Raw genomic sequence first — 12709 nt, 5'->3', positions numbered from 1 at the left:
CGGGTGATCACGAGCGAGCGGAAGAACCGATTGGAAATGCTACTTTAGGGGTTAATGCTAGGCGCTTTGTTGGGTGCCGTGCGTCTGGATATTTAAAAGAGAGAGAGAGAGAGAGAGAATTAAAGGTCCATGAGAACGATTAAGTATTATGAGTATTCACATTAAATAGCATAAGGTTAAACTGGGGATTTGCTAAGAGCGGGGTTCCTCAGGGCCCAGTCCTTGGGCCCTGGTTGTTTACTGCATTAAAGTGAATGGAAGTGTGGTTCAGTCAGATGGGCGGAGGTTAGTTAATATCCCATGCTATCAAACTTTTTTCTGGTACTGTGGACCCTACCTCACCTCACCTTTAAGATAGGAAAGGTCTGGATGATGATGATGATGATGATGATGAGGACGAGGAGGAGGAGGAGGAGGAGGGGGAGGACGATGCTTAAATAGACTTGGGATCACTCAGTTTTTAATAAATTTGCCGATGACAAAACTAGAATGTGTCATTAACCTAACAGACAACTGGGAGAACCTTCAAAGGAACCTAGACATACTGACGATAGCTTGTTAGTGCAAGAAATAAAGTACGACTGTGAGTGACAGGACATCCATTTATGCCACGGCTTCATCTTGCTTTGGTGAGACCGCACTTGGAGTATGCCGAGCTGTTTTGGTGCCTGCACTATAGAATGGATATAATATTTTGTAGAACACGTGCACAGAATGACAAAAACATATATAAATAGAACCCTATGTCCCTCCTTGAGCTGTTAATAATGATAATAATAATAATAATAATAATAATAATAAACATGACAGATTAATGAGACAAAGGGTTAAAAACGACCCCAATCAATATAAACAAAGAGGAAATGGCCAGTAGACGATAACAATGAATAGCCCACAAAGAAAACAAGGAAGGGAAAAGAAAACAAAAGAACGTGGAAGTAGACCATTCACGAACAAACGAAAATGGAGCCGAAACAAGTGAATGCGAATTATCAATATATACCCATTTACTCATCCTCCTCACTCATTCAGGTTACCTCTCTCACCCACTCACCCAGCCTCCTCTCTCAGTCACCCAGCTTCTTCTCTTACTCACCCAGCCTCCTCTCTTACTCACCCATCCTCCTTTCTCACCCAGCCTCCTCTCTCACTCACCTAGCCTCCTCTCTCATCCACTCACTCAGCCTCTTCTCTCACTCACCCAGCCTCCTCTCTCAATCACCCAGCCTCCTCTCTCACCCAGCCTCCTCTCTCACTCACCCAGCCTCCTCTCTCACTCACCTAGCCTCCTCTCTCACTCACCTAGCCTCCTCTCTCACTCACCCAGCCTCCTCTCTCACTCACCTAGCCTCCTTTCTCATCCACCCACTCAGCCTCTTCTCTCACTCACCCAGCCTCCTCTCTCACCCAGCTTCCTGACTCACCCACTCACTCATTCAGCAAAAGAAAGGATGGGATGGGATGGAATGTTGGTAGGCAGTGGAGTTGGGCAAAAGTGTATCCATCTGTCTATCTATCCATCCATCTATCTATTTATCTATCTATCTATCTATCTATCTATCCTAATCCCGTAAGGAGTGGTCACAAACAAGGAAGTATGTGCAGCGGAAACTCGTATTGTAAGATCAGTGGTTTAAGTGCAGCGAATGAATATATTAATAAGTCTTCCAAGAGTGAAACTGTCAATGGAAGTAAAGAAATGGGCATAGGGTAAGAGAGAGAGAGAGAGAGAGAGAGAGAGAGAGAGAGAGAGAGAGAGAGGGGTGGGATGAACTGAAATTGTGGTTAGGGGCGGGGTGGGTGATGATATACTCTGTGGAAATCGGTTTTGTGTTATTGATGACTTGAATGTGACGAAGCTTAATTTTAAAGTGTTCGTCAATAAACACAAGAAGAAGAAGTGGAAAGCACCCAGAGAGCGCATACCTCCGTCAACACCAATAAAATTTATGATTAAGTGCTGTAATTCCTGTTTCCTACCAGACGAATGCTTTTACGGTCTCAAAAAGTCCACTAATTCTGCGTTCTTAGCCTGCCCTGTTACATAATTGGGGAGAGCGAACACTTCCAGCAACGCCAACAAAATTTATTATTCTTTCCTGTATCCGGATCCCGATCTACCACAAAATCTAATAATCTTTTCCTTGACCCATTGCCCATCCATCCACCAAATTTAATTGAAATTTGATCACAGCTTGAGACAGTGTACACAGACAAACGGATGAACAGACACGGGTGATTACATAACCTGCTCCAGCTTCTTTGATGATGGTAACAAGACAAGCTCGCTCTGCTCTCCTGATCATTGCATCTTCTTGGCAATAAACGAGAATTTCTTGAGGGCTCGCAAACCTACGTGTAAAGTCACAGGAGGGTTAGAAGGAGGGTGGGACAGACACGAAGCACAGAGGGTGGAACAGAAGATAAGTGAAGGAGACTGTGGTATGGATGAAACGGATGATAGGCGAAGCAGACAGTGGTGTGGTGTAAGTTTAGTTATTTGACTTTTGTGGATGAGGAGTTAATTTGTGAACGTCCACCCTACCAGCTTAGTGGCATCCGGTGGGGCTCGAACCCATCACCAGGGCGTCCTCTAAGTGTGAGGCCAGCACGAAACATACCGAGCCACCCAGTCGCCTAAACCTTCGGGAATAACACCCTCCCTCCCACCCTACTCCCTCCTTCTTCTCTCCCCCCTTACCCCTCATTCTTCTCTCCCCCCTACCACTCCCTCTTCTCTCCCCCCTGCGCCTCCCTATTCTCTCTCCCCTACGCCTCCCTCTTCTCTCCCCTTACGTCTCCCTCTTCTCTCCCTTTTCTCCCCCTACCCCTCCCTGTTCTCTCTCTCTCTCTCCATCCCACTAACAAGACCCAGCCAGCCGCCCTTCTCTTCATTACGGAAAACTCATAATATTTCGGCTTCGATCTTGTGCAATTACCAACAGCGGATAACTCGGGGCGGCCAATGCCTCTCCACGTCATTAACCACCACAAAGGGTTAATTATGGACCCACCCAGACTCATTAACCAGCAGAAGTTTGGCCTTAATCACCTATTTTCCTTTTTCTCGGTAGGATCTGAATTGCTGGGTAAATTAAGGTAGGGAATTAGTTTTTGGATGTTTTAACCCAATGAATACCCTGAAATTGGTTATTATCTATCTGTCTATCTATTTGTCTGTCTATCTATCTATATGTCTGTTTGTCTGTCTCTCTATCTCTATCTATCTGTCTATTTATCTAGCTACCTATACATACATACATTCACATGCATAAAGAGTACATACAAATATATACAGAGAGAGAGAGAGAGAGAGAGAGATTGTGAACACTACAGAATATTTCCAATCAGTGCTGTGAAGAAAATCAAACACCCTATTAGCGCACACACACACACACACACACACACACACACACACACACACACACACACACACACACACAAATGAAACCTAAATGAAGAGAGACGTCATCGATCTGAAAGGGTCAAAGGTTAAAGGTCAAGAGCAATGAAGTTACGCCAGCTGACCCCTCCATTCCCCCCCCCCCGTAGGTTTCGTCTGCAAAACTGGATTCCTTATATTAATAAATGGGTAGTGAAGGCCCAGGGGGGGGGAGCATCTGGTGTGGGCTCTCTCCTAGACGGCCACACACACACACACACACACACACACACACACACACACACACACACACACACATACAGATGAACAGAGGCACACACATGTACATACACCAGTACAAACACAGACACACAGATAGGCAGGTAGACACGCTCACACAACCGCAAAAGAAAACACACACACACACACACACACACACACACACACACACACACACACACACACACACACACACACACACATACACTGTATAAGTTAATCCCATCCCTCTTCACCTACCTCACCTATTCCACCCATTCCCTCACATCAAATTTTTAGGAATACCGTACCTGTAATCTGCTCTCACCACCAAAGCCTCCCCTCACAAAACACCCATTTAACAGGGTGTACTCGTCCTGCCATGTCCCCCCTCCAAAACAGCCAACAGAAAACGGGGTGTACAAAGAAATACGCAACGAACATAAAGTGGTGATTTTGGAGTTTGATTTTGAGTAATGTTATATCAAACGTGAGTCCAAATCTCAACCGTATTATTTTCGGAGCTACAATTACTGACACAGTTATGAATGAAGTATTAGGGAGACCATCTTCGTGTATAAGGTGATGAGGGTGGAGTAGAGGGGAGAAGAAGAGGGGAGGATAAGGTAGGGTAAGGCAGGGTATGGTAGTGTGGGGGTGGAGTGGAGGAAGGAAGCGTAGGGTAGGGTAGTGTGGGGTGGAGTGGAGGAAGGTAGCGTAGGGTAGGGTAGTGTGGGGGTGGAGTGGAGGAAGGTTTCGTAGGGTAGGGTAGTGTGGGGGTGGAGTGGAGGAAGGTAGCGTAGGGTAGGGTAGTGTGGGAGTGGAATACAGGGAGGTAGAGAAGGTTAGGGTAAGGTTGGGTAAGGTAGGGTAGAGTAGGGTAGGGTAGGGTAGAGCAGGGCAGGGTAGAGTAGGGTAGGGTAGGGTAGGGCAGGGTAGGGTAGGGCAGGGCAGGGTAGGGTAGGGCAGGGCAGGTAGGGTAGGGTTAGTTAAGGGTAGGGTAGGATAGAATGCGGTTCGATAGGGTAGGATTGTACTGTACAGGGCAGAAGAGTATGGGGGTGGAGTGAGGGATTAGGGCGCGGGTTGGGTGGGTGTGGGGTGGGGTGTGGGTGTGGGTGTCGGGTTTCGTGTCATTGTGGGTGTAATAAAGGGGTGGGCGGGCGGGCATAGATGCAGCCATGATAACTGGTCGACTTTTGGCTCCCCTACTGGAAGCTTTTTATACCCACTCCCTCGCGCTGACTCCTTCATTGTTTGCACCACTCTCTCTCTCTCTCTCTCTCTCTCTCTCTCTCTCTCTCTCTCTCTCTCTCTTGCCGGACGCCGTATCCTGTGTGGGGTATCTTCCAACTCCGTGCTTAATCCCAGTACTCCATTTCTCTCCTCTCCCACCCTCCCTACACCCACTCCCTCCCTCCCTCCCTACACCCACTACCTCTACTCCCTCCCACATTCCCTACACCCACTTCTGCTCCCTCCCACCCACTTTTAACGACCACAACTGCTGGTGGGAGTCATAATCCCTGTTTCCAGCTCATAACCTCTCCCTCACCCCATCCCGCCTCGCCCTTACACCCTCTTCACCCCACCTTGCCCTCACCCTTCACCCACCCCTTTACCCTAACCCCTTATACCCTTACTCCCCCTACTCCTCCCTTGCACCCTTATTTCTTATACTCCCTTCCCCCCTCACCTCCACCCACTGCCTCCCCACGCCACTCCAACTACCCACCCCTCACCCTGTCATCACCCCCTCACCAGGTTATACTTTCTCCCTGACTACCTTCCCTCCCTCACCCCTTCCCTGATCCCCTATCCCCACCCACCCTTACCCTCCCATCCCACCCACACCCAAGTACCCCCTCAAACACCCACCCACACCCACGTACACCCCTTCCCACTCACATCCGCCCACCTACCCCCCTCACCTACCCCATCCACACCCACCTACCCCCTCATCCATACCCCTCCTAGCCACAGCTACTTCCCCACCTAGCCCCACCCACACCCACGTACCCCCTCACCCCTTCCACCCACACTCACCTTCCCACCTACACCCTCACCCACCCAAACCCTCCCACCCATCCCATCCTGCCCACCCACAGCCATATACACCACTCCCCACCTACCATACCCACACCTGCCCCCCCCACCCACACCCACTTACACCTTCACCCACCTCACTCACACCCAACTACCTTTCAACATACTCTACCCAACCAAGCCCCACCCTCCCCACCAACACCCATCCCCCTACACCCGCCCACTCCGCCCACCCACAGTTTCCAGGGCTAACTTAATTATTTCTAATGGACTCCGGGATCCCATAAACTGCCAGGGTTTATTCCTGTTTATTTTTCTGCCTCTTCTGAATATGAGCAAAAAAAAAATAGAGTTATATTTTTACAGATTTTTTCAGTTCGTCTTTATTTTATTTTATTGGAATCTATTTTTATTATTTTTTCATTTACATCTATTTCTTTTATCTATTTTTATTTTATTTTTTTTATTTTGCTTTATCTATCTATTAGTCTGTCTATCTGTCTATCTATCTACGTGTCTATATCTGTCCATCCATCCATCCATCCATCCATCTATCTATCTATCTATCAATCTATTTGCCTATCTATATCCATCCATCCATCCATCCATCCATCCATCTATCTATCTATCTATCTATCTATCTACCTGTCTATCTATCTATCTACCTATCTATCTCTCTATCTATAGCCAGACGCCTTAATCCCGTGTGTGGTGGAGAAAAGCAGGAATCACGAAATATCCCCGGCGCTTTCGTGAATTCGTGTCTCCCTGTATGTGTGTGTGTGTGTGTGTGTGTGTGTGTGTGTGTGTGTGTGTGTGTGTGTGTGTGTGTGTGTGTGTGTGTGTGTGTGTGTGTGTGTGTGTGTGTGTGTGTGTGTGTGTGTGTGTGTGTGTGTGTGTGTGTGTGTGTGTGTTTATTTACTGGATGGAGGAAAATAACTGCCAATACCACGGAATAAACAGTACAAGAAAAAATGCTACGAACCTCTATACTAAGGTCATCTCCCCAGTCACTTTTTTTTCTCCCGGTAATCCATCCGCCCGGTTGTATCAGTGCCACCACGTGAAGGCGCCCCTCTCCACCATCATATCCTCGCTGCGATGGGGTTAAGGAGATTAGGGCAGGATATCAGATTAATCCAGTAGTGTTGGATTAACCTTATTACTCCAGTGATTTTTTATATTGCCAATGCTATGGGGATTTATGTGGTTCAGTATGGACGGTTCGCTGGTGGAGAGGGGCGCCTTCACGTGATGGCACTGATATAACAAGGCGGATCCACTGCCTGGCTCTATAAAAATCCTTCAGCCTCTTCCCTATCCCCCGAAGGAAGGATGGCGGACTGCAGATAGGGAACTTAAGCCTGCAGTCCACAGGGTTCAAGTATGAGATGAACCTGGGGCCACAACAACAACAACAACAACAGCAACAACAACAACAATAACAACAAAAATTCTCTCCATTAATTTCTTCAACATGGCAATTTTTTTTTAATTCTTTACAACCTTCAGACGATTTTATTCAGTCTTAGGGAGGTCACACACACACACACACACACACACACACACACACACACACACACACACACACACACACACACACACACTCACACACACACACACCTGCTGTCCCTGAGCGAACGCGGGTGTAAAAATGAGGTCCTGAGGCTGAAGAGTTTTAAGTACAGGTAGCACCCAGTACGTAGCAATTTCCTGTGCAATTGTTTACTTCCGCGACATTAAGCCCTTGCAGGAATGACCCCCCTTTATTACATCTGACAGCCCAAACCACAAAGTACAAAGTTAACGGATCATGCTGCGCCCTAACACCTTTTCCTTAGCTACTTATTTTTGGGATGTGGCTGATTAATATCCTTTTGTCATGCAGCTTTGGCGATACTGGAAGGGTTTATGTAACACAGAAGAATGCAGAAAGGTGTAAATGACAAACTAAATCGCTCAGGGAAAGGCGTTAGGGAGCTTCCTTAAACGACGTCTCCCCTGTATATACTTATTTTACCTTTCCTCATTCTTATTTCTCCTTTCTGATTAGTACTATACTCCTTTTACTCTAACCTGGCATAGAATTGCTGTCTCTCCATCTTGAGTCTTGAGTTGTAACAATAGCTTAACCCTAGAATATGATGCTAGTCACGAAGAAGTGTAATGAAAAAGATGACCAGCCTTAGCACTGTAGAATTGTACCAGTCAACTACGTGAAAAAAGCTGCAAAGGGACAAAAATCTAGGCCAGCTTAAGGTGAAAGGAGTATAGCTCTCTCCTGTCCCGTACTTAATTCACTTTTTTCATTTCATATTTTCCCCTCTTCTCTCCTTCCTCAACTCCTTCTCGTCCCCAGTTTTCCTTAATATTTTTCTGCTTCTTATAAACCGTATGATACTTAGTCGATCCCTGTTCACTGTTTTCATATATTATCTTCAGGTTTTCATTCCTCATTTTACGCCTTTTCAATCTCCGTCTTTCTTCCACTGCATTTCTTTTTTTAAATCTACGTTTCGTGTACTGTCTTTCAGCAACCCTAATCCATGTTCAGTTCATTCACTCTCCTCCCCCTATCTTCTCCTCAGTACCCTCCCTTCTTGCCTTCATCTACTCCCTTCTTCCCTCCCCTCGTCTCCTTATGCTCTCACCTCTGTACCTCCCTTTCCATCCCTCCATGCATTCATCCACTTCCCATTTTATCACCTTCCTTCCTATCCTTTTCTTTTATCTTCCATCGTTCTCCCCGTGCCTCCTCCTTTCCCATCATCATTCTGGTTCTCCTCATTCATCCCATCTCTCCCTCCTACTCTCTCACACTTTCTCCAGCCTTTTCCTTCTTTTTCTTACCCCCTTCCTTCCTTCTTCTTACCTTTCTTTCCTCTCTTTCTCCGTCCCATCCTCTCTTCCTGTCACCTCCCCCTTTTCATCCCTTCCCTTTGCGTTGTTCTCTGTTGTTTTCCATTTCCTTCCCTATCCCTACCGATTCCTGTTCTCCTGTTTACACATTTCATATTTCCATCCCCTCCTTTCCTCTTCTCTCTTTTATTCTTTTCTCTATCCCTCTCTCTTCTTACCTGCTCCCTTCCTCCTGTCCATCTCTTCATTTTCCTCTCCCCTCCCTACTTCCTATCCCCCCCATTCTCTCTATCCACCTCTCTTCTTTCTATCCCCTCACTCTCCTCTACCCCATATGCCACCTTCACCCCACCTCACCCATTTCTCTATCCAACCCCTCCCTTCCCCTGTCTCATCTTCCCCCCCCCTCACCCCATCCCCCATTCTCTCTATCCATCCCCTCCCTTCTCCTACCCCATCTTCCACACTCACCCCATAACCTCTTCTCTCCATCAACCCCCCTCCTCTCCCCTTACCCCATCTTTCACCCTCACCCCATCCCCCATTCTCTTTATCCCTCCCCTCCCTCCCCTACACCATCTTCCCCCCTCACCCCATCCCCCATTCTCTCTATCCATCCCTTCCTCTAGCCCATCTTCCACTCTCACCCCATAACCCATTCTCTATATCCACCCTATCCTCTCCCCTACCTCTCATCCCACCACCCAGCCACACACAGTCCTCCTCAGCCCCTACAAACTGCATACGTCACAGGTACACGTGGATTAATCAACCCATCACGTAATCCCAGGTCAGTAGCTCTCGTGGTGGATTAACACAGCTAATCCCTGAGTTATGAGGAGTGTGGGATTTGGCAGGAGGAGAGGAGGGGCAATGCAGGCCGTGGGTTTGCTGGTGTATGTTATTTAGATGCCAAATTTAGAACAGTTTCCCCTCAAATTTTCAACCTACAGCAGATCAGATTTTTTATGAATGGAGGAAAACACCTGTAATCTGGAGTATGGATTTTTTTTTCCTTCCTCTGCTTATCTTTGTAACTAATGGTAATAATAAAAATAGTAGTAATAGTAGTAGTAGTAGTAGTAGTAATAATAATAATAATAATAATAATAATAATAATAATAATAATAATAATTAGCATAACAAGAAAAGAGGAACACACACACACACACACACACACACATAGTAGCAATAATAATAATAATAATAATAATAATAATAATTAGCATAACAAGAAAAGAGGAACACACACACACACACACACACACACATAGTAGCAATAATAATAATAATAATAATAATAATAATAATTAGCATAACAAGAAAAGAGGAACACACACACACACACACACACACACACACACACACACACACACACACACACACACACACACCGCGAATGAGCAGTATCCACAACCACAACAAAAACACATCCAGTCATATGCCCTATACACAGATCAAGCTGGAGATTATTGGCGAGGTGCGTGCGTGGGACAGGTGACAGTGTGTGTGTGATTAGTTAGTAATACCTTGATGCATGAGCCAGGTAGAGGCAGGTGAGGAGGGCGAATGATCTGGGCTGGGAATCGTAAATTTGTCATCGCTTCCGTGTCGTATAGAGGTGTGTGTGTGTGTGTGTGTGTGTGTGTGTGTGTGTGTGTGTGTGTGTGTGTGTGTGTGTGTGTGTGTGTGTGTGTGTGTGTGTGTGTGTGTGTGTGTGTGTGAGAGAGAGAGAGAGAGAATTAGAAGTCTCAGAAAAATTAAAAGTCTCTCTCTCTCTCTCTCTCTCTCTCTCTCTAAGTTCAACCACATAACAAGGAAAATATCTTCTTCCTCATACTCCTACTAGAAAATAAACCAGAACGATGCTACATGAGACACAGTGCTAGAATTATCCTGACGATGAGAGGGGTTAATCTCTAAACTAACACTATCCTGAATAAATCTACCTGGAGAAGAATGATAGAACTGAACTGACAATGAGGGTGTTAACAGAGTCCTTCCTCTCCTCCCCCACCACACAACCCCACACCACAAATATCCTTCACAGTACCATATCCCACACCACAAACATCCCACACAATACCAGAGTTGTCCTGATCATAAGAAGGCTACTAAACTCCCCACAACATACCCCACCATCACCCCACCTCATCAAAATCCCACCACCACAACCCCACCTCAACAAGATCCCACCATCACAACCCCACCACACCAACATCCCCACCACAACCCCACCACACCAAGATCCCCACCACAACCCCACTACAAAAACATCCCACCACCATCGCCCCACCTCATCAAGATCACCACCACAACCCCACCTAATCAAAATCCCGCCACCACAACCCCACCTCAAGAACCCCCACCACAACCCCACCTCAAGATCCCCCACCACAACCCCGCCACACCAAGATCCCCCTACAATTTAGCCCATTATCAACTGCGGCTTACCTCCCCAGATTACTTCATTATCTCCACGAAAAACGGAAATCGCATCAGGTGAGCAGAACACACCTGAATGACTGCAATATTGAGTGAAAGAAAAATGGTGGACTGATTTCCTTTCACTGTCGAAGATGGATGGGGCTTTTCACTTCTGTCTTTGTGTTTGTATGTCTCTGTTCGTTCCCCCAACACATTAGATATCAGTGTCTACCTTGCATAATTTTTCATTTCCTAATTCATTTCCTACCCCCACTGCCACACCCACGCCCACACCAGCACACTGAGCCAACAACACACAAGATATCAGTAATCCCTGCGTCATTTATTCACTTCCTAATTCATTTCCTACCCCCACTGCCACACCCACGCCCAAATCAGCACATTGAGCCGTCCCAACAACACATAGGATATCATTGTCTCTTCTGCGTCATTTATCATTTCCCACTCCCACACCCACGCCCACACCAGCAGCAGGAGCCAGCCCCACAACACCTTTTCCTAAGCGATTTAGTTCATTTATTACACCTTACTGTCCTACGTGATACACAGATCCTTCCAATATCGCCATACTCTGCACAAACAACGTACAAAAGGGATATTCACCAGTCCTATCCAAGAATAAATCGCTTAGGAAGAGGTGCTAGGGAGATTTCGGGCCTCTGTACATTAATAGGTGACGCGTGTGCCAATTCCCTTCCAATTTAACCCTTGCATCGACCGACATTGACCCCGGGGTGAGGGAGGGTGATTGGCTAATGTCCTAATCACCTCCCTCATCATTGCTACGTCCGGATCAGCCTCGGGAACGGGCACAGGGGAGGGTGGCAGAGTTGGGATGGAGTGGAGTCTGTGAAGGATTGGGTTTTCTTGGACTGGGGAGAACGGGGTGAGTGTGAACTGGATTGGGGTGATTTGGGAGTCTAATTTATTTAATCTTAAAAATTTAGTCATAGTTTCTCTCTCTCTCTCTCTCTCTCTCTCTCTCTCTCTCTCTCTCTCTCTCTCACACACACACACACACACACACACACAAACACACACACACACACACACACACACACACACACACACACACACACACACACACACACACACACACACACACACAGACACCAATCAATCCCTAAGCTACACCTGTCTATTCTGCCTCCACCCGTCACACTCACACCTTTCCTGTCATGCCGGATTTAATCAGTGGTGTGTGTGTGTGTGTGTGTGTGTGTGTGTGTGTGTGTGTGTGTGTGTGTGTGTGTGTGTGTGTGTGTGTGTGTGTGTGTGTGTGTGTGTGTGTGTTGAGGGAGAATGAAGGTTAAAGGTGGCTGAGTTGGTTTGGTACTGGCCTGGCATTCCATGGACTTTCTGTAGTGGGTTCGAGCTCCACTGACTCCCTCCCCCTCTCCCCCGCCACCTCCCTACTTTCTCCCTCTCCCTCTCCACCTCCCTGCTCTCTCCCTCTCCCTCTCTCTACTTTGCTACTCCCTCCCTTTCTCCCTCCCTCCATTCTCCTAGCTGCTTCCTCTTATACCTGTCCTGTCACTTTCCAAGCCAGTGACCATTTGACTTCCCATATAATAAAGTTCATACTCTCTCTCTCTCTCTCTCTCTCTCTCTCTCTCTCTCTCTCTCTCTCTCTCTCTCTATCTCTCTCTCTCTCTCTCTCTCTCTCTCTCTCTCTCTCTCTCTCTCTCTCTCTCTCTCTCTCTCTCTCTCTCCAGT

This window comes from Coenobita brevimanus, chromosome 20 (assembly GCF_032717465.1).
Source record: "Coenobita brevimanus isolate Jiangsu-jjx chromosome 20, ASM3271746v2, whole genome shotgun sequence".
Classification (NCBI taxonomy): domain Eukaryota; kingdom Metazoa; phylum Arthropoda; class Malacostraca; order Decapoda; family Coenobitidae; genus Coenobita; species Coenobita brevimanus.
This window is presented reverse-complemented; position numbering follows the sequence as displayed.